The 23,077-nt window shown below is 46.0% G+C and overlaps 1 protein-coding gene and 1 non-coding gene across 2 annotated transcripts in view; one reads left to right on the top strand and one right to left on the bottom strand.

Annotated features, from left to right (window-relative positions):
* The window catches only part of KLHL29 (kelch like family member 29), a 331,664-nt gene that overhangs the window by 255,807 nt on the left and 52,780 nt on the right, over positions 1-23,077 (bottom strand). The window lies entirely within an intron of this gene.
* LOC114114179 (U6 spliceosomal RNA) lies at positions 3,872-3,978 on the top strand. Its single transcript, XR_003589016.1, has one exon. It is a non-coding gene; the product is annotated as a U6 spliceosomal RNA (small nuclear RNA).

Genomic DNA, 23,077 nt, shown 5'->3' with positions numbered 1-23,077 from the left:
AAGTGAAGTCACGCAGTCGTGTCCGACTCTTTGTGACCCCATGGATGGTAGCCTACCAGGTTTCTTCGTCCATGGCATTTTCCAGGCAAGGGAACTGGAGTGGGTTGCCATTCCTTCTCCAGGGGGATCTTTCTGACCCAGCGATTGAACCTGGGTCTCCCGCATTGCAGGCCAGCGCTTTACCGTCTGAGTCACCAGGGAAGCCCAGATAATGCGAGGAGGAGCCACTGTAATTAAAACCCAGGAAAGCAAGATCTGTGCTGGCTAATGATGTGGCTTTGGGTCCTGAGACGTACTTTAAATTTTATAAGTCATGCAAACCCACTTTCCCCCTCCTTACGCCCAGCAAAAATAGAGGAGAAAAGGTGCATCTGATAGTGAGGCAGGGTGTCCTAACAGTGAAGCTACATGAGGTCAATGGGGTCCACGTAGAGGTCTCAGGCAGCAAAGAGTGAATACGATTTCCCAGAAGCAAGTGTTTCTCTTTCCATGGGGGCATCTCAGCCACAAAGTCGCTAAAAAATTAACAGCTCCATGAGAACTCCTATTCAGGAAGAATTAAACTGGCTACCTTGATTCCACACTCCTCAAAGCTGCAGGTGTGGGACTTTGGGAGCAGCTGCAGGGAGAGCTGGAACATACGAGTTATGAATTGAGACCCCGTGGATGCTCCAGTCTGGTCCAGGAGCCCAGACCCAAAGCAGAAGGTGGGAGAAACCGCAGGCTGGCTCAGGCTTGTGCACAAGCTCAGTCTCAGTCAAGGACTGCCTCCCCATTCATCAGCATTTTGACCTTCTGCCTCAGTCTCCTCAGCTGTATAATGGGCACACAAGGACCTACCCATAGGGCTACTGGGAGATTAAATGAAGCATTCAAGAAAGTACTCAGAAGCCTACTGACACACAGTAGGTTCTTAATAAATATTAGTGCTTATTGCTTGCTCTTGTCTGTCCCCCCAAATGATCTTCCTAAGACCCAAATCTGGTTTTCTCTCATTGAAAACCCTTTAGAGGCTTCCTACTGAATAGACAAAAATGCCAAAATACTCGGTAAGGTATTTGTGGCCTCAGCCCTACTCCAGTGACTTTAGCCTTTCTGGCCATGGTGGCCCCATACTGCGTTACTAGAAGTTTCCAAGCAGGAACCTTGCCCCCTCATGTCTGTCCCTCATCTCCTGCCTGGCCAGTTCCATGGTGGTGCCTACATACCTGTCCTCTGAGCTCCTGCAGTTACCATTTACTGAGGTGCTTTTTGCTTTATTCACATTTTGGGCTGGATACTAATTTTGGGGATGGGGGACTGTCCTGTGCACTAGAGGATATTTAGCAGCATCCTTGGCCCCGCCCACCAGGTGCTGGTAGCATTCCTAGATTCCTTCTCACATGCCCACCCCAAGTTATGACAACAAAATATATCTCCAGACATTGCCCAGTGTTCCTCAGGCAAGGGAAGGGATACAATTATCCCTGGTTGATAACCACTGCATGAAACTATAAGTCCCTTGAACACACAGATCCTAACTTACTCATCTTTCTATCAGTGGACCTTGTCCCATACTTGACAGATAGTAAGTGCTCAACAAATGCCTGTGGAAAAGCAAAGAAGGAAATAAAATGAATTTGGTGCTCATGACATAGTAAATATCTCCACCAAGGATGAGATGAGAATGTTGGCTCAAATAATGAATCAACAAATGAAACAGATACAAGTTTGGTTAGTGACTAAGTACACAGAGGGTGTGTTGAACCAATAAATCCATCTCATCATTTAACATCTTATAAAAAAAATTTCAGCTTCCCACCTCCATCCCCTTCTGGATTCTCCTCTACCTGTCCTGCTCAGCTTCCTTGCATTCCAGTGAAAATTCTTCAGGGGTTTCCTGGGCCTCCTGTCTAGTAGCTCACCTCCCATTCCTTCTTCAGCTCGCTCCTCAGCCCATCACTGCCCCTCAAGTTCTCCTATTAAGGTCACCAACGATATGTTTTTGCGGGCTGAGTCACTTCAATTGTGTCTGACTTTCTGCAAACCTATGGGCCACAGCTCGCCAGGCTCCTCTGTCCATGGGCTTCTCCAGGCAAGAATACTGGAGTGGGTTGCCATACCCTCCTGCAGAGGATCTTCCTTGACCCAGGGATCAAACCTGTGTCTCTTATGTCTCCTGCACCGGCAGGCAGGTTCTTTCCTAGAACCACCAGGGAAGCCCCCACCAGTATATACTACTTGTGCTGAATGCAATAGAAGGTTTCTACTTTTCATCCTGTTTGCCACCCCAGAAGACTTCCATGCTGATGATCATTCCTTAAAAGCAGGGATGACAATCGTGATATAAACTACTGGGATGGCACGGGCACTGGCCACGTGGATGCACTGACCAGTCAGAATAGTCTCCGCGCATCAGTGGTCAGTGTGTACAAGCTGAACATAAACCTTTAACACTTCCTTCCCAGTCTCATACGTTCCCCCCCACTCCCTTGGTTGCTGTTTCATTCTATTTTGCAGGAACACCTCTCTCTCTGGCTATTAAATATCAGAGTTCCTTGAGGATTTTCTCTAGGCTCTCTTCCTTTTTTTTTTTTTTTAACTCTATTCCTTTCCCCACATGATCCATGCTCAGGGCATTTCTTACCTTCCATATGCTGATGGCTCCTGAAAACACATGGTCTCAGCCCCTACCTTTCCTCTGCCTCCCAGATCTGTCCATCTCACTGCTTGTCCACCGCCTCTAATCTGATGTCTCAAAGGCAGCTCAACGTGCCACACCTCTTCCTCTGACCCAAACAAGGCAAAGCATCAGGGACTTCCCCAGGGCTGCGGTAGACAGACAGCACCGCTAACCATCGAATGGATAAACCTGACACCTAGGAGCCTCTCCCTCCATCGCCACCCCATCAACACTCCTTCTGAAATCTTTATCTCCATTCAACTCTCTTTACCTCCATAGCTGCTTCCCTCTCTTGCAACAGTCCTCGCTTGCTTTTCTCCGATGCAGCCGAGAGACTTTTCTCAAAATGCACATCTGATCCTCTTCCTCCCCTGCTTTAAGCCTCCCCGCTCCAGGCTGTGCCTGGACTGGTGACTACTTTCCATCCTGCCTCATCCCCCTGCTCCTGGTCCTCTGGTATGCTCCTGCACACTGGCCATGTTTCAGTTTCCAGAATATTCCGCACTCCTGCCACAGGGCCCTTCCATGCACTGTTTCCTCTCTCTTCACCTGTTAATGCTGATTCAGAGCCCAAGTCAAGTATCAGCTCCCAAGGGAAGCCTGCCTTGACCTGAGGCTGTATCACCCTCCTATTTATAGAGAGGGTCTCTCTTCTTTCAAGTACCTGGGTTCATACTGATAATTTATGCTTATAATTATACAGTTAACGCCTGTCTTCCTTGCCTAGAGTGTAAGCTCCATACAGACAGAGCCCATGTCTACTTTTGTTTACCTCTGTGTTTCCAGTCCAGGGTGGAGAGCTAACTGTGCTCTCTGGGCCAAATCCAGGCCGGTGCCTGTCCATGAAGTTTTACCAGAACAAAGCTACACCCATGCACTTGTGTATTGTCTGTGGCTGCTTCTGCTGCAGAAGAGGTGAGTACAACCGAGACAACATGGACCTCCAAGCTCAAGTATTTTTGCCGTTATTGTTTAGTCGCTCAGTCGTGTCTGACTCTGCAACTCCATGGACTGTAGCCAGCCAGGCTTCTCTGTCCCTGGGATTTCCCAGGCAAGAATACTGGAGCGGGTTGCCATTTCCTTCTCCAGAGGATCTTCCTAACCCAGGGATGAAACCCACATCTCCTGAGTTTTCTTAATTGGCAGGCGGATTCTTTACCACTGAGTCACCTGGGAATCCCCCAAATATTTAATCTATAGAAAAAGCCTGTACTCACTTTGGCAGCACATAAATTAAAACTGGAACAATACGGAGTAGGCTGGCATGGCCCCTGCACAAGGATGACACACAAATACGTGAAGTGTTCCATACTTCAAAAGGAAAAGAAAAAGGCTGCCATCCCCTGCCCTAGGCTGGAGCACTAGTGTCTAACAGAAAGCAGAAATTCCAAACAAATTCGCTAAGTGGAGCGTAAACGGGCAAGGAATAAATGAGTTTCTAATAGGTGCCTTGCTGTCTGCTCAGTGGCTCAAATGAGCCCTCTCTAGGACAGCGCTGGCCGCTGCAGGCCTGCATGAGAATACTGGGGGCTGTTACCGACGTGCCGACCCCTACTCTTCTGCCCAGGAGTGGGGCTCCTTGAGTTTTCTTTGGGTTCCCAGCCAACAGGTCACCACGGGTAAGGAAAGGGTCTTTGATCTGATGATGGGGGCCCCTGCTCCTGGCTGCTTCTGAGCCAGGGGAACTCTCCCTGGCCATCCCATACCTGCCTGACCCTGTCACAATCCTGTGACAGCCCTAAAGAAGGAAGAGGGAATTTCAGAGTGCCTCCCCGGGCCACCCCCCAACTTTAGGGACACTGTGGGGACTCCATGAGAAGTCTCAACTACACAGTGGGGTCTTAGGTGGGGAAGGAGCCCAGAAGCCCAAAACCCCTAACATGATAGACCCAAGGACAGACCTGGTCACCCCTGGCTGTTCCTCCTGCCACTTTGCCAAGGCCTCCAGGAGACTGCAGCTTCCGTCCAGAATAAGATTACCTTCCCTACTCCAGCCCCCGGAGACCTGGCCATTTCTCATTTAGAGCTCACTTTGAGTTCAGCCTTTCATCCAACATTATCCTATACTGCTCACTGCATTTGCATGAGGGCCCTTCCTTCCTCTCTACCCTGCGCCATCGCAGAGGAGGGGTGCTTTACCCTCTCCCATCTCTGTCACCACCCCTCCCAACTCCAACCCCTGGGTCAGGAACGCATAGCACAAAGCACGCAGGAGGGTCTTGCAAACACCTAAGAAAGGCAGAAGGGCCTCAGAACACTCTGGATCCCAGCTGCACCACCCATGACACCTGAGATGCTGATGGCCACCGCCCAGCTCCCTCCCGCCCAGGCCTGCTTCTTGTGTGTCTTGCATGACCTAGAGTGACCGTGCCTCCTGCCTCCTACCTCCCTCCAACCAATGCTGGCTCAGCTGGGCCCTGTCAGCACATTTCAGACCAGCCGAGGTGCCTCCAGAGGCCAGCCTGGAGGTTCCTGGACTCCATGCAGGCTTCTTCAGGTGCTGCCATCCCAGTGGGGGTTGACTCCAGAATTTTAATACTCATAAATAAGATGTAGAAAATTCCCAAAGCAGAGAAAAAGCTGCATCCAGGCTGAAGCGTTAAATGTGGCAGGAACAGAAGACGCGATGTGAGCATTTACACCCAAGCACAAGTAGCCAGCAACCCGCAGAGCTGGCGTGGGAGAACGTTTCCGGCTCTTCACTCGTGGGTGCTAGACGCAGGCACCACGTGGTTCTACTAGAGAAAGAGTTTCAGATTTAGTGCTCAGATGTTTTGTTAAGATCCAGGGGAAAGAGAAGGAACACTCCTGGGTGAAGCCCAGATCACTGCTCCAAGGATTCTAGAAGGCCCTCCTCCCTGAATCCTCCTGGGTCCCTGGCACAGCTCTAGGTGCACTGGGTCCCCAGGTAGGGACCCTGCCAGGGGGTCCAGCAGAGGTGGCTCTCCTCAGCCCTGCTGCTGCCCCACTGCATCAAGAGCCTGCAGTCTCCTCTGCCTCGACTTCCCCACTGACAAAGGCAGAGAGGATGCCAGCTCATGTCGTCTCACAGGACTCTGCTCTGAAGTGGGATCCTTTGAAATAGGCTTGGTGGCTGTCTCAGTCAGCTGGGGCCACCAAGATAAAATGCCACAGATAGGGATGCTCAAACAGGAGAAATTAGTTTTCTCGCGGTTCTGGAGGCTGGAAGTCCAAGGTCAAGGTGCGGCAGCTTCGGTTTCTCCTGAGGCTGCTCGTCCTGGCTTGCAGATGGCAGCCTTCTCGCTGTGTCCTCACAGTCTTTCCTCTGTGTGCACACACATCCCTAGTGTGTCTTTGTGAGTCTAAGGTTCCTCTTTTTCTAAGGATACCGGTCAGATTGGATTAGGGTCCACCCATATGACCTCACTTAATTTTAATGGCATCTTTAAAAGCTCTGTCTTCAAATAAAGACACATTCAGAGGTCTCGGGGTTAGGGCTTTGACATATCAATTTTGGGGATACACAGTTCAGTGTATGACAGTGGCTAATAATGAGCTAAAGAACATGCTTGACTATGTCATGGTAGAATTAAGGAAAACAGGATACCATTCCTCCCTGGATGCTTCACACAATGGCAAACTTATCTGCTCTCCCAGGATGTTCTTGAGCAGAAAGACGAATACAATTCATATCCAAAAATACCTTACATTCACTGGATTTCTACTTATTTATTTGACTTTAACAAAAGCCTGAAAACAGATGAATTAAACTGGTGATGAAGACAACCAAGCAAAGCTACAAACACTTTTAAGTTGAAATAAGTTAAGTTGACAAGCTTTGTTTTAGACCTGAACTGTAACTCTGAATAACATGGCATTTATAAAATATATATTTAGCTAACCCTTTTACAGAGCACTGTAAATCAGTCATAAAAGGCCAAACTTTGTGAAGTGGTCTAATTTTAGAGGTGAAACAAAATGCTATTACTGATTATTTAAGAGGCTAAAGGCAAACACTACCCAAAGGAGCCAGACCTGAGAAGTGTCTATTTTGGAGGCATCAAAGGGAGGTCTTATTAAATTCACAGTGAGTTTTCTCCAGAGACTACAAACTGATTGCACGTGGGGGTATGGACATGAGAAAATAAGCAAACATGCCCCCACCTTCTGTTTCTACAAGTTGTCAAACTCTGCATAAAAGCCTTCATTCTTTTTAAGTGTCAGGCTCTGTGGAATGAGATGTCAAGGGGGAGGCAGCCTGGCTGTTGTTTCCACATTCTACACTTGGCACTCAGCATAGAGTCTGGTGGGCCGTAGGGAACCAAGAGATAGTGCTCGTATGGAATCTGAAGAGCATAATCACTGTGGATGAGATCTGGGAAAGAGGGAAGACTAGAAACAAGCAAGAATCGAGGGATAGCAAAAATCAGGGACACTATGAGCTGAGCCTCCTAACCATCATCAGAGATTGTGCAAATGAACTAAGTAAATCACTATTCAGTTGTCTGATAAAATTAGAAAAGGGAGCAGAAAAAGCTGAACAAATAACTGCTTTAAAATGTATAATCTGCATCTTTTCAAAAAATAAACCCAGAATTTTGTAAAGAATGTTTATCAAGGTTACATAAAACATCAAGACTACATTTTAGAGGCTGATTGAAAACCTGAGGCTTTAAAGAAAATCCATCCTACTAAGCATAAAAATAAAGTTATTTTTAAAAGTTACTACATGAAATGAAGAATACAAATACTAGCTTACTTTTTTACAAAGCTCACTGTACAATATAATCCAGTAAATCATCACTGCGTGAATGGGAGAGGATGGGAGGCGAAGGGATGGGAGGAAGGGAGAGGGGAGTCATGCATGAGGCTAACAGGAAATCTGCAGTCAGAGCATGAAGGCCTGGCCTCGAGGTTAAGGATTTTGTACTTTCTCCTCCGGCAAGGGGGAGCCAAGAGATTTTAAAAGAAGAACTGGCCCCATCAAATTTGTGTTTTCAAAAGATGACTCACAGGTTAAAAGCCCCTAATGAAAAGAGTGGCCATCAGCTGAAACAAATACAAAACAATTAGGCACTGAACAGGCCCCTCAAAGCAGACATGTTCTCCTCATGTGCTGCCTTCACGGACAGTAGATAACAAGTAGGTCCCATGTTCAGGGCGTGCTGTACAATTCCCACGACATACATCTTTTCCCCAAATGCTGTCCTAGGACATCTTCCTCCTTAAAGAGTAAATGCAGGTCGAGTAACAAGTACAATGGTTTGCCCAGAGTAAGAGCAAGCCTGAATTTTCTTCATCAAAGGGAAAACCAAACCAAACCAAACCAAAATACCAAGTCTCTCTCATTTTATGATCTGCTTTTTCTAAATATTCATATAAGCTGACCTTTTCAAGGCACTGCCTTGAAACATGCTGAAACTGAAAACATGCTGGTAATAAATCGTGCTTCTCTGGCTTAAACGAAGTGGTGTTTTGCTGCGAGTCAGGAGTGGTTTCCGTTCCTGGAGATGCTCAGAGAACCGGGCTGCCAGGAGCTGGCAGGGGCTCTGGTTCCAGGGCAAAGACCCCCCTGTGTCAGTGAGGATCAAGGATAGTGTGTGTGTGTGTAAGGCACTCCCCCTGAATTTCCCATCTTCAGTCCTTCCAAAGTGCTTTTCTGGGTACTGTGAGTAGAGGGTAGCCAGGTGCCATGGACACGTTTGGCAGCCTGGTGAAAAGCCCGTAGACTCCTTTTCAGAATAATGCTTTTAAATACATAAAATAAATTGCATAGGATGATTCAAGAAACCTGTTACATTTAAACATAGTTATCAAAATGTTAAAAACAAAATGTTAATGTCGTAAATGTCCTTCTCTATCAGTGCATTAAATAATAAAGTCTAGAGTCATTTTTTATAAATTGGGTTTTTTGACTGTGCTGCACAGCATGTAGGATCTCAGTTCCCTAACCAGGGATGGAACACACACAACCCATCCCGGCCTCGCCCCCACCCCGCCCCCGCCCACTGCAAAGCATGGAGTCTTAACCACTAGACCGCCAGGGAAGTCTTAAGAGTCGTGTTTAAAACTACTATAACTTCCAAGTAGTGGTGAATATAAATGATACTTTGAGACATGTGCAACAAGGAGGAAAATATCTGTGATCCCCACGGGTGACAGAGCCACATACTACTGTGGTTTGTCGCCTACGTTCATGAATTGAAGGGAGCGCCGGCTTTCACTGGGAAAATAAAGCCACATATTCCCCTATTCACACCACAGATGTCCTGTGCTTGACCAAGTATGAAAAACAACAAATGTGCCCTGCAATGCTCTGAGGGAGGGACGCTACTTCCCAGCCTGATTTAATCTGGAGTATCTCTTAACATTTCTGGGGACGTTAACACTTGAACTCCATGGGACTGTTGTGCAGATTGAATAGGTTCCTTCCCTTTATTTTTGTTTGTTAAAAAAGAAGCAATTGATGTGAGAGATTAGGAGTGGGTGCACCCAAGGCCTGGACCTATACCCCCTGGAGATCTGGGCCCTGTGACCTGCTCCTCGGGCTTCCCTGGTGGCTCAGTGGTAAAGAATCTGCCTGCCAATGCACCAGTTCAATCCTTGGGTTGGGAAGATACCCTAGAGAAGGAAATGGCAACCCACTCCAGTATTCTTGCATGGGAAATCCCATGGACAGAGGGGCCTGGTGGGCTACAGTCCATGGGGTAGTAACACACACATGAGCACACTGTGCTCCTGACCTCACAAGGATGTTTATGAGACTCTGGTGGGAAAATGGGGCCACGTGCTTTGCCCATCATGGAGGATGGCTGAAACCAGAAGGACTGAGCTGTGAGGTCGTTATTCTGTGTTTTCAGGTGTGGCTGGTATGGCAGGAATCCTGGTGCCATGTTGACTAGTGTGGGGCTTTGAGGTTGTTTCTTGTCGATGCCCCAGTTTCCCTACTGGCAAGTGAGCAACTCTTCTTTACAGAGTTTTGCAAAGGTGGGAGGAGAGAATATGGTGTTTAGAAAAGGGCCTGGCACTCAGTAGGCACGCATTAAAAGCGAGCCACTTGATTATAATATTTACTACAGCCTTCTCTCAGGCCATAACGATGCCTTGGTTACTATACCAAAAGCTTCCTTCTTCATCCTCTCAGTGTCTGAAATAAAGCAAAGGCCCAGAATAGAGGGTGGGTTCTTTCCCAGAGTTCCCATATGGCAGGAAGGAAACTTTTATTTTCAATAGTATTTCTGAAAAGTCTCAGTATGGATATGCAGTATAAGCAAACAAAATCCTAAAGCTTCAGAGACATCCTACCTCTTGACCCAGCGCTGGCCCTGGCTGAATTTTCCTGTCGCCTTATACAGCACAGACAACACAGTTCTGGGGCAGAAGACACCGCTGGGTGAACATGGGGACAGGGGGAAGTGTTTGCAAGACAATTTCTAGAGACACTGGATCCTTATGTCAATAAGAGGAGGTTGTGTGCATAGATAAGAAACCTTAAAACTTTTTTCTTTTACTTATTTTTCTTATGAAACAGAGACTCCCATAAAGGGAGACAACACAGTTCTTGTTCTTTAAAAGTTTACAGGCTCTCAGGGGAGACAAACCCAGACACGGAAAAGATATAAAAACACACAAAGAAACCACAGTCCCAATATAAATGGGGTGATGACACAGAAATGCTGCTCTAGTGCTCTGGGGTGGAGAAATCTTTAAAAGAAATTTTTGGGGGGCCATGCAGCTTGTGGGATCTTAGTTCCCCAACCAGGGATTGAACCCACATGCTCAGCCTTGAACACACAGAGTTCTAAACACTGGACTGCCAGGGAATTCCCTGGGATGGGGGAACTCTGTCTTCTCAGAGTCCCCCCAGTGGAGTTTGCTGGTCTCATAAAATTCTACCCACCTGGAGATGGAAAGACTCCAGAAGGAAGTCAGTACATGTTCAGGCTGCAGGGATAGATTTCCTTTCCTTTTACCCTGTGACCTTTCTAAAGGTGTCTGTGTCACTTTATGGTTTATAATATTAACATTAATATATCATGGCATATGGACAAGTAGGAGCAAAGGGAGGGAGGTTCCTTTCCACCAGGGCTGCGATGACACCCTCTCCCAGTTGCCAAGTAGAAACACTGAGGATACAAAGCGGAGGCCCTCCGGGTGATGTTCCCTGAACTGTGAACACTGGAGCCCAAGCAGGGGCCATGAGACTGCCTTGGGAAGAGGGGGTGGTGTGCAGAAGGCTCTGAACATTTGTGAGGACTTAAAAGGCATACGCAGGGTGACAGGTGCAGCCTGAGTGGGAGAGTGGTGCAGGCTGCAGAAATTGTTTGTTGAGGGAATGAAAACAGGAGGTGGGCCCCCCAGCCTCCCAAACAGAATTCAGGGACAGCCAGGATGAGAAAGATGGTTAAAAACTCCCATTGACCATAGCCTGTACAGCAGGCACAGCTCAAAGCCTTTTATGCGTGTTATTACTGAAACGCTCCCCATATTAAGATGGAGAAACTGAAGCTCAGAGAGGTCAAGCCATTTGCCTAATCCCACACAGCCAACTGGCTGTGGATCCAGGATCCAAACCTACTCATCTGCCTTCAAAGATGAAACTTCAAAAAATGTACTTGGTTAAAGCTAGGTGAAAGAATCCAATAACAAAAGACCACATATTATATGATGCCATTCATTTGATATGTCCAGAATAAGGAAACCTACAGAGACAGAAAGCAGATTCATGGTTCCCAGGGGCCTGGGGGGAGGGGGGAATGAGGAGAGACTGCTAATGTGTATGGGTTTCTTTTCAAGGTGATGGACATATTGACCATGGTGATGGATGCATGTATCTGTGAATATATTTTAAAAAACATTGAATTGTATACCTTAAATGGGTGAATTGCATGGGAGGTGAGTTATATCTCGATAAAGCTGTTACTTTTTTCTTTTTTAACTTAAACCTTCCCTTGTGGCTCAGATGGTAAAGAGTCTGCCTGCAATGCAGGAGACCTGGGTTCAGTCCCTGGGTTGGGAAGATCTCTTGGAGAAAGAAATGGCAACCCACTTCAGTATTGTTGTCTGGAGAATCCCATGGTCTGAGGAGCCTGGATATAAATGAAGGAATATACAACTCTGCTTTCACTGGGGGAACCTAGGGCAACAATTGATCCAGAAGAAAATCTGGGAGGAACACCTGCTTTCCTTATGGGCTTCCAATATCAGAGCTGCTCTCTGACCCTCAGACCCGGGCCTGGGGCAGCCTGTCCTGATAGGCAGAGAAGGGCTTAGCTGCTCAGGGACCTCATCTCTACTTTGTCCTCACAGCACAGCCACCCGGCAGCACTGTCAGGCTATTAAATATGGATTAAGAAAACGTAAGATCTGCCTGCCGAAATCTAAGCTACGGAAAAACAACTCTGACCCTTCACATGATCCTGCAGTGTGGGCACAGTGGCTGGCGTGACCTAGGAAATCTTGGGAGAGTCATGCCGTCTCGCTGAGAAGCCAGACAAACGCCGAGGACAAGGCCGGCGCTTGGTTCAGGATTACCTCGCTCGTGTTCTCCCCACTTGTGTTCTGAATTGCAGAATTGTTTTCCCTGGCATTTGCCACATTGAGGACATGAGCCTTTTAATTGGCGAGCGAGCAGACGCGCCGCTTGAGATGTCAAGAGACTGTCTTTGTTGAGCAGCAGCTCTGTTAAGCAGAAGCCCTGAGTCGAGGGGCTGTGTCTCCGAGTCAGCTGCCAGTCTGGCCTGAGCACAGAATGGAACCAGCCAAAAGAACCGACGATTCAGTTTATGCAGGACCTTGCCAGATAGCCCCTGGGGGCTGAGCTCTGCATTGGATTGGATGCTGTGGGGTTCCAGAAGCCTTGGCCCTCCATGCCTCCCCTGGAAAGCCTCTAAGCAGTGTTTTCTGTGGCACCAGGTGAATGGGCTCATCTGAGAGGTTAGATGTTGTGTCTAAGGTTGACATAATGGCTTCCCTGTATCCACACCCTTTGCCCTGGAGCTTTGTATCCATAGTACCCTTTCCGCCATGACCCTGAGCATGGCCATGGGGTTTGGTTTGGAAACGTACATGTGCTTTCCCACTTCCTCTCTCACTTCTCGAGAGCCACTGTAAGATCATGCTGGAGGATGAGAGATCAGCCTATCCAGCCAAAGATAGGTCAGCCTAACCCAAGTGTGAGAGGCCAGCCAAGATAACAGAGCCACCTAAGTGACCTGCAGCTGACCGCAGAGGCATGAATGAACCCAGCTAAAACCAGAAGAATGTTATTCTACAGACTAAATAAGCAACACTCGGTATTTATTGTCTTCAGTCACTGAGGTTTGGGGTGGTTTGTTGCATGGTACTATTGGGTCACTAGGGAACTGATTCAGCCAGCCAGTATAGGACAGATGGGGATAATCCAGGGTAGATGGAGATCATCAATCACAGCCCCCCCAAATTCAGAGTCTAGGGCTGGAGGCCCCCGTGAACCATATGGACATCTGGACCACTTGTAGACCTGCTGAAGGAAGCGAGCATGGAGAAGATATGTCATGAGGGGGCCAGTCGAGCCAGGCGTGAGCTCATGGAGAGGCGGCAGAATTTACAGAACTTAAACTCTGGAACCAGACAGTCTGGCTTCAAATCCTGGTTGCACCACTCCTGTGTCATCTTTGAGAAGCTAGTCAATGCATGAAACCATAGATTGGCTCAGCTGACATCCATTCAAGTTTCCTCCTGTATTTCAAAGGCAGGAATGCTAAAATGGCCTACTCCCTTGCACCTCCAGGGGATGAGATGTGTTTTCGGTTCTACCAAGCAAATGTGCTTGAATGTGATCTGAGAGGGCAAGGAAATGAGGGGAGGTCATATGATCATAGATTTGGCTGTTCTCCTGCCAGGCAGGGGGGAGGAGACCAGTCACTGGCTTTGTGGGTGTGTTGGCAAGCAGACTACCTACTTAGCAGGTAGAAAGCTGAAGCAACAGTCTCTGTGACCCCTTGTGGCCTGTGGGTGGCGGTGGATGTTTCTGAGGTCACTAGTTCTCATAACAGGGTCCTGATTCCCAACCTTCCCACTTGTGGAAGGAGCAGGCCTGGCGGTCCAGTCTATAGCGTGAGTATTTCTGGAGACTGAGCCTAGATCCTGCCTTCTAATGATCCTGGAAACTCCTAATCCCCTCTGGTAACCTTTGCTTAAATAGCCAGAGAGTTTCTGTTTTCTGGCTTCTGAACTGCAGTGGATACATTTCATCTCTCTGGATCTCAGTTTCCTTATCTGTAAAGGGAGAGAGAGATAGTTTAAGTTCGAAGGGTTGTCAAAAGAGTTTGATTAGCTAATCCATATCAGGCAATTAGAACAGTGCTGGCATGTGGAAAGCATCTAAAATCTTTTTACTATTAGATTTCTAGAAACTTGCTGGTGTCAGGGAACCCAGCGTTGACAAATTATGGGGACTGTGTGACATCTAGTTATATCTAATTTGGGCACATTTTTCTAAACCTTATGCACGTCTTGTGGACATTTCAGGGATGAAGCTCTTAGCATACTGATTGCATTGGATATTTTCAGAGTCTTGGATATCATATACTTTTAGTCTTCCTGGTGTGGGTCACTTGTCTCCATGAATTACTTTGTCAGTCACATGGAGTGAAATTATAGGCATTTCGAGTCTCTGGTTTTATGCAGGTCACAGTCCCTTGTCCCAAGTCCCTGAGACCAGATCCGCTTTGGAGTTCAGAATATGAATGTCATACCTCATGATACTTCCAGGAGGTTCTGAAACGGTACTCCAGAATCAGGTATATTAGCATTTCTATAGTAAAAGATAGGACTATTTACATTTACTGGGATAAATAAGGACTCCAAGTGGCCTCATGGCAGTTTAGGTCAGGTTTTGCTGTCAAATCCTAAAGGAAATCAGTCCTGAATATTCACTGGAAGGACTGATGCTGAAGCTGAAACTTCAATACTTTGGCCACCTGATGTGAAGAACTGGATCATTGGAAAAGACCCTGATGCTGGGAAAGATTGAAGGCAGGAGGAGAAGGGGATGACAGAGGATGAGATGGTTGGATGGTATCACTGACTCAATGGACATGAGTTTGAGTAAGCTCCGGGAGTTGGTTATGGACAGGAAGCCTGGCGTGCTGCAGTCCACGGGGTTGCAAAGAGTCAGACACGACTGAGAGACTAAACTGAACTGAACTTGCTGTCAAATGATTTCTTGTTTCCAGAGCTTTCCCTATTTCAGATTTTCAGATAAGAAAGATGGGCTTTTGCATAAGGAATAATGACATGACAAAGGCCTAAGTACTGAGACTGAGGGGTGCATGGCCAGCCACAAAGGGTCAGCGGGGTCTGAGCCAAGGCAGCTGGTAGTGTTCAGAAGACATGGCAGGCTGCTGTGCGATTTTTTAAAATATTTGCAAGGATGTTTGACTGAATGCAACAAATGCAGGCACCTCCCAAGCAATGATTCCAGAAAAGCTATTTTCTCTTTTCAAACATTTAAAAGAACAGGAAGACAAGACACCAAAGGAAGACACCTCTGGGGGAGCAGAGGGCAGTGTCATCACTTTGGGAAAAAGATGAAGAGTGTAGCAGAATACTGGCAGAAGTCACATGATTTGAACTAGCAATCCCCAGTGTTCAGAAGCCAATTAGGTGGCAGGGGTTTCATTCTGAGGTTTATTTGTTTTTTACCTTCTTATGTTATATTGGAGTATAGTTGATTAACAATGCTGTGTTAGTTTCAGGCGCACAGCAAAGTGATTCAGCTATCCATATACATGTCTCTATTCTTTTTCAAATGCTTTCCCCATTTAGGTTGCTATATAATGTTGGGCAGAGTTCCCTGTGCTTACAGTAGATCCTTGTTGGTTATCCACTGTAAATATAGTAGTGTGTACATGTCAATCTCAAACTCTCTAGCTATGCCTCCCCCTTCCCTTCTGGTAACCATGAGTTTGTTTTCTAAGACTGTGAGTCTGGTTTGTAAATAACTTCATTTGTATAATTTTTTTAGATTTTGCACATTAGCTATACATATAACATTTGACTTTCTTGGCCTGACTTATTTCACTCAGTATGTCACTGTCTGGGTCTATCCATGTTGCTGCAGATGACACGGTTTTGTTCTTTTTTTATGGCTGAGTAGTATTCCACTGCATATATGTACCACATCTTCTTTCTTCATTCCTCTGTCGATGGACACTTAAGTTGCTTCCGTGTCTTGGCTATTGTAAACAGTGCTGCAATGGACGCTGGGGTGCATGTATCCTTTCAGACCACGTTTTTCTCTGAGGTTTATTTTACCTATGGCCCTGGGCCTCCCCATGGAACAGTCTCAAGACACGGCCCCCTCACTGTGCCTCCTGCAGAGCCTGCAACGTGAGTGCTGGTGCCCAGGCCATCTCTCTCAGCAGCACTGAAGGGCAAGACATGTCCTACCCACTCAGGCTCCTCCCCACAGGACTGATATCACAGGCTGCTCAGGGGGGGCTGCCCTAGAGCTGGGGTTCTGGGCACACTTGTGAGAAAGGTGAATGAATTTATGAAGCAGGAAAGGCCAATTTTGTCACCTACGGTATAAGCTGAGCCCAGAGCTGGGGAGACTGGAGTGAAGGAACTGAAAGGGAATGAGGCAGCCAAGACTTCCTAGCTGTGGTGTGGTCTCCACAAAGGTTCAAAGGGGCTGCTGGACCAAATGAGGAGGACCAGGAAGTGAGAAAGACAGTGACAGCGTGGTGACGCAGGCCAACAGAAAGGTCTGCGTCTGCTCCACCTGGCAATGCAGCTTTTACCCCGGGTGGGCCACCGATGGCAAAGGTGAGTCAGGGTGCACACGTGTTCAGTCAAGTCAGACACAAATGCCTCAAGCTGACTTTAGTCACTAAAACACTTGTCTGAACCTGTATCAGCCTTTAAAATCCGTCTGCATTTTTTCCTCTCTGTTCTAAAACGGTAAGATTTAAAGGATGAAAGCTGCTTGACCTGGAAGCAAAGGTGTTTTTCTGCATTAGGTAAACCTGTCAAAGAGAAGTTCCTTTGCAAAGTGCAGTAAATCTAGCCTGAAATCAAGGACGGTACATTGTTTACATATTTTAGCAGAGCCAAACCATCCTTTTTGCGGTTTGATTCCCTCCCTTCTCCTTCGAAAATATATCCCTCTACTTCAAAACAGTCTGCAAAAATGCACTGAAAAAATATACAAGTAAAATTAAAAAGAATCAAGAAATCAGGATAAATACCCCCCCCCCCCCAAAAAAAAGATAAAACTGGAGGGAAAGAATGGTATAGTAAATGCTCAACAATACCTTTGAGTTTCACACAGTTTTTTTTCCTTAACACAGCTCTCAGCACAGGACCATATGAGTCAACAGAGGGTTGTTTACCAAAAGCAGTTCCACAGGGAGCCAACATAGTATAGACTGGGGTGTGTGTACGTGTGCGTGCTCAGTCATGTCTGACTCTGCAATTCCAGGGGCTGTAGTCCACCAGGCTCCTCTGTCCATGGAGTTTTCCAGGCAAGAATACTGGAGTGAGTTGCCATTTCCTACTCCAGGGGATCTTCCAACCCAGGGATCAAATCCCTGTCTCCCACATCTCCTATATTGGCAGGCAGATTCTTTACCACTGTGTCACCTGGGAAGCCCAGTATAGACTAGAACACATTACCTAAGTGTCCAGCATGACCCAGGAAGAGCTCTTAGAGCATCCACTCCTGAGGACTACATGCACTGACCATTCCCTAGACCTTCTCTCTAAGTACTGTTGTCCTTAGCAAAGCTGTTGGTACAATTTGGGTTGCTGAGAGTCTGCTGTGATGTCCATCACAGTCTGATTGTATGGACCACAGCTACTCCATGCTGAGGTTAAGTGATCAGTCAAGAGCTTTCATCCTCTGGAGTTGGGCTGACCCTGGACTATGGAAGGACATGACAGAGACACATGGTCTTTCCTCCCAAAGGCGGGTCAAGATGATCTACATGAATCTCAGGTCTGATAGATCCTTGAACAGAACAGAAAATGGGCAAGTAGACCCAAGTACATGTAGAAATTTGGCATGTGATAAAGGTAGCATCTCAAACCTGTGGAGGAAAGATGCACGGGCTTTTGGAAAAACCTAAATTTGAATCCATTATCGCATACCACTCCCTGGAATAAACTCTAGATGGACTGAATGATCTAAACAGACAATGGAGTTACACTAGAACTAGAAGATGACATGGATGAATTCCCCGATAGCCTGGCAGAGGAGAGACCTTTCTAATTTACGATCAAAATCCAGAGGCAATATAAGGTTGATAAACTTGTCTACATAAACATAAGACAGACGCATGGCAAAAGTACAAGTGGAGCCAAAAGACATAATAAAACCCAGAAAGGAAGCCATCTGCAACTCTTATCAGAGATAACTTTATCTCTGATAATATTAGGAAAGGCTCTTAAAATTGAGAATAAAAAGGCCAAATGCCTGACAGAAAAACACAATGTGTACACAGTTCAGAGAGAGAGAAAGGGAAATGGTCTTTAGACCTGAAAAAATGCCCAATCTTACTCATAATGCTGCTGCTGCTGCTGCTGCTGCTGCTGCTGCTGCTGCTGCTGCTGCTGTTGCTAAGTCGCTTCAGTCGTGTCTGACTCTGTGCGACCCCATAGACGGCAGCCCACCAGGCTCCCCCATCCCTGGGATTCTCCAGGCAAGAACACTGGAGTGGGGTGCCATTTCCTTCTCCAATGCAGGAAAGTGAAAAGTGAAAGTGAAGTTGCTCAGTCGTGTCCGACTCCTAGTGACCCCATGGACTGCAGCCTACCAGGCTCCTCCGTCCATGGATTTTCCAGGCAAGAGTACTGGAGTGGGTTGCCATTGCCTTCTCCACCATAGATGACAGCCCACGAATAAGATAAATATAAATGAAACTAAACTGGAATTCCATCTCTTACTCATATTGGCAAATATCCAAAAGTGTGGCAAGCATTTTGTGGTTAAGGCTGTGGAGACCCAGGCCTTCTCATATATCACTGGGAGAATACAGAATGGTACAACTCTCAGAGAGAAGAATTCAGAGATCCCTGGCAAAATTACGTATGTTTTTATCTTTTGACCCATTCATCCCACCTTCTCATGTGTGAGAAAGCATATGCTAGAGATGACTGATTATGGCATTGCTGGTAAAAGAAGAGCTCAGAAACAACCTACGGATAGAAACTGGCTGAATCCACTGAGACGAGGAGGAGCAGCACGGCTAGGGAGAAGGAGGACGGGCTGATGGAGGGACTTCCCGGCTGCACTGAAAAGCAGACAAAGCAAGGAGAGGAAGAGCACAGACACTGTGCTACCGTGGTCTAAGAAAGATGGGGAAATGAGAGTGAGTATGAAAAAGAGGAACCTAAAGCTAACAAAAGGGCTTCCTACACATGCCCAAGGGTTCCATCCCATGCCCAACCTTACTCATAATGCTGCTGCTGCTGCTGCTAAGTGGCTTCAGTCGTGTCCGACTCTGTGCGACCCCATAGACAGAGCCCACCAGGCTCCCCCGTCCCTGGGATTCTCCAGGCAAGAACACTGGAGTGGGGGATGTGAGGGATGTGATGGAGAAGACAGATATGGAATCATGATTTCTCTGAGGTTACCTTATTAAATGGGCTTCCCTGGTGGCTCAGTGGCTAAGAATCCACCTGCCAATGCAGGCGATGCAAGTTTGATTTCTGGGTTGGAAAGATCCCTTGGAGAAGGAAACGGTTGCCCACTCCAGTATTCTTGCCTGGGAAATACCGTGGACAGAGCAGCCTGCTGGGTTACAGTCCATGGGATTGCAAAAGAGTCGGACACAACGTAGTGACTAAACAACAACCTCATTATTAAGCCCAGTTCCAGTTCAGTCGCTCAGTCATGTCCGACTCTTTGTGACCCTGTGGACTGCAGCATGCAATTGGACTTTTAAACCATGTAAATGCTTTGCATTTCCCCAAAAAATTAATTTAAGAAGGATTAATTTAACTTATGGACTTCCCTGGTGGCTCAGTGGTAAAGAATCCACCTGCCAATGCAGGAGATGTGAATTCAATCCCTGAGTTGGGAAGATCCTCTGGAGAAAGAAATGGCAACCCACTCCAGTATTCTTGCCTGGAAAACTCCATGGACAGAGGAGCCTGGTGGGCTACAGTCCACGGGGTCATGAAAGAATCAGATACGACTAAGCAACTAAACAACAACAATTTAATTTAAACCCTATAATCCAAGACAAATGTCAATAAATGAAGCTGGTTACCAAATTGATAACACAATTACACAAAGAATGAATTTTGAACACAGCACTCTGACTGTGCTTTCATAATAGGATATATTCTAAAGTCAAAAGAAGCGTAAAGAGAAACTTCACTCAGCAGTTTTATTGTTAGTAACAATATGGGTTTTGTAAGTTGAAAAATATTTCACATGTGTGTTAGTACAAAAAAGTAAATATGTTGATGTTTTGAAAATGGATTGAAGATTTCCATTTGAGGAGATACAAACAAATAAAACTAAGAAGAAAAAGACGAGTATTTGAATTGGAAATACAAATGTGAACACTTAATTTGTTAAATAAATAAGTTTCCTAGCTCTACCCACTAAATGGCCTTAGAATGAGCATCCCTAGGGCCTAGATGTTAGTTTTAAATTTCACACTAAAAAGAACCAGGGTGCCTCAGGAAAATGGCTGATTCTAGGTCTGGAACAAGGAAGATATGAGATCTGTCTGGGACATATTGTGCCTAAAACTGGGAAGGGGCTGATTTCAGCTAATAAACATAGAAATAATGATAGAATTAGAAAAATCCATATTCTATACCTGAAATAATTGGCTCAGGTAAGGCATCACTGACTTGATGGACGTGAGTCTGAGTGAACTCCAGGAGTTGGTGATGGACAGGGAGGTCTGGCGTGCTGTGATTCATGGGGTCGCAAACAGTTAGACACGACTGAGCGACTGAACTGAACTGAAGGGTTCTTGAGGTACGCAAAAGCCACTAGGTGAAAAGTTATTGGAAACAGCATATCTACCCAGTGCCAAAATATCACCCCAAAGATTATTTGCAATTACAGAGGAAAAAGGCTTCCCAGGGGGCTCAGTGGTAAAGAATCCATCTGCCAATGTAGGAAACACAGGAGACATGGATTCGATCCTGAGGTCTGGAAGATCTCCTGGAGGAGGAAATTGCAACCCACTCCAGGATTCTTGCCTGGAAAATCCCATGGATAGAGGAGCCTGGTGGGCTACAGTCCATGGGGTCACAAAGAATTGGACAAGACTGAGTATGCATGTGTGCACAGAGGAGAAACTTACTTCAGCAATGATGTGACCTGATGGTCATCACTTCTAACCCAGTGATTAAACATAACTTCACCAATAGGAGATGCCTGACATTATGTACCTCTGGGTATGAGGACACGTGAAGGACACACGCCATCTATGAAGTTTTCTTGACAAAAGTGTCAACAAAGCCAATCAAACCTTGAAACACAACTTCTAATTTACAGGAAATACAGTGGATTGAGGACAAGTTAGACAACATCAGAAAGAAATAACTGGGCAAAACTTGGATGTGGGACGTTCCCCACCCAAGGTGCCTGGCCTCTTCAAAAAGTCAGTGTCCTGAAAAGAGAAAAAAGGTGTAGGGCTGTTTTAGAGTAAGAGACTCCAGAGACATTAAGAAAATGATCTGAATGAATGGATTCTTAAAAAGCTATTAAAAAAACATATGCTTTAGCCACCAGGGAAATTTGAATGTATACCAAATATTAGATGATAGTGGGGAATTAATAATTTTCGTATCTGTGATAATTGGAGAAGGAAATGGCAACCCACTCCAGTATTCTTGCCTGGAGAATCCCATGGACAGAGGAGCCTGGTGGGCTACAGTCCACAGGGTTGCAAAGAGGCGGACACGACTGAGCGACTTCACTTTCTTTCACTATCTGATAATGGTAATGTGGTAATATCAGAGAATGTCCTAACAGTTAGGACACATATACTAAAATTAAAGTACTTAGGGATGAAGAGTTGGGATGTTTGAAACTTCCACATAAAAAACCCACACCTCTCTCCCTATCTATTATCTGTCTACCTATCTCAATATATCTACAGATAGATAAATATGCATATACATATAAATCAAGCAAATATGGCAGCATATTAACAATGATTGAATCTAGGTGGTAGGTATCCAGAAACTCATTGTATTTTTTTTTAAACTTTTCTCTATGCTTAAATTTTTCATAATAAAAATTGGGGAAAGGAAAAAGAATATTACATTAATTCCAAAATAAGTTAAGGTCTAAAAGTGCTGTCCCATTCAGCATGGCAATAACAATTTTAGCTTGAAACAACTATAGAACATAGATAACGAACTGTGCATCTTGACCAGGAAAATTGATAAGGCATCCACAGTGGTAAAGAATCCACCTGCCAATGAAGGAGATGCCAGAGACTCGGGAGATGCGGGTTCAATCCCTGGGTTGGGAAGATCCTCTGGAGGAGGAAATGGTAACCCACTCCAGTATTCTTGCCTGGAAAATCCCATGGACAGAGAAGCCTGGCAGACTACAGTCCATGGAGTTGCAAAGAGTCAGACATGACTTAGCAACTGAGCATATACACACCCACAAAAATATTTAATTTTGAGCAAGATAACTACATGATGAAAACCCAAGGATATTCTGGTTTGTAAAAGTGTATCTTGATTTAAGGGTAGACTGTTCCCTTGGTGAACCTCCAGTGAACCAAGGCTCCCATATGTGATCTTTGTACATCCCTCCCACACTGACTCCGGGCTTGGCAGTAGTTTCCTATTGTTGTTGTGACAAATTACCACAAACTTAGTGGCTTAAAAAACCCCACAAATTTATTATCTTATGGTTCTGGAAGTCAGAAGTCTGATATGAATTTCACTGGGCTAAAATGAAGGTATCAGCCAGGGCTTCTGCAGGGTCTAGGTAAGAAACCATTTCCTTGCCTTTTTAGCTTTGGCAGGCTGCCTGCAAGCCTTTGCCTGTGGCCACTTCCTCTATCTGCAAAGCTGACCTCTGTGTTACTTCAGATTCTGCTTCTCTCCTCACATCTTCTTTTCCGACGCTGACTCTTCTGCCTCCCTCTTTAACTTGAAAGGACCCTTGTGGTTAGATTGGGATGTTCATATGATCCAGGATAATCTCTCCAGAAAGAAGAAAGAAAAAAAGGCTGAATGCCAAAGAACTGATGCTTTCGAATTGTGGTGCTGGAGCAGACTCTTGAGAGTCCCTTGGACTGCAAGATCAAACCAGTCAATCCTAAAGGAAATCAACCCTGGATATTCACTGGTAGGACTGATGCTGAAGCTGAATACTTTGGCCACCTGATGTGAAGAACTGACTTACTGGAAAAGACTGTGATGCTGGGATAGATTGAAAGCAGGAGGAGAAGATGGCAACAGAAGCTGAGATGGTTG

Source organism: Ovis aries, chromosome 3 (assembly GCF_016772045.2).
Source record: "Ovis aries strain OAR_USU_Benz2616 breed Rambouillet chromosome 3, ARS-UI_Ramb_v3.0, whole genome shotgun sequence".
NCBI classification, from domain to species: Eukaryota; Metazoa; Chordata; class Mammalia; order Artiodactyla; family Bovidae; genus Ovis; species Ovis aries.
The sequence above is the reverse complement of the archived record's forward strand: the minus strand, read 5'-3'. Positions and strand labels throughout refer to the sequence as shown.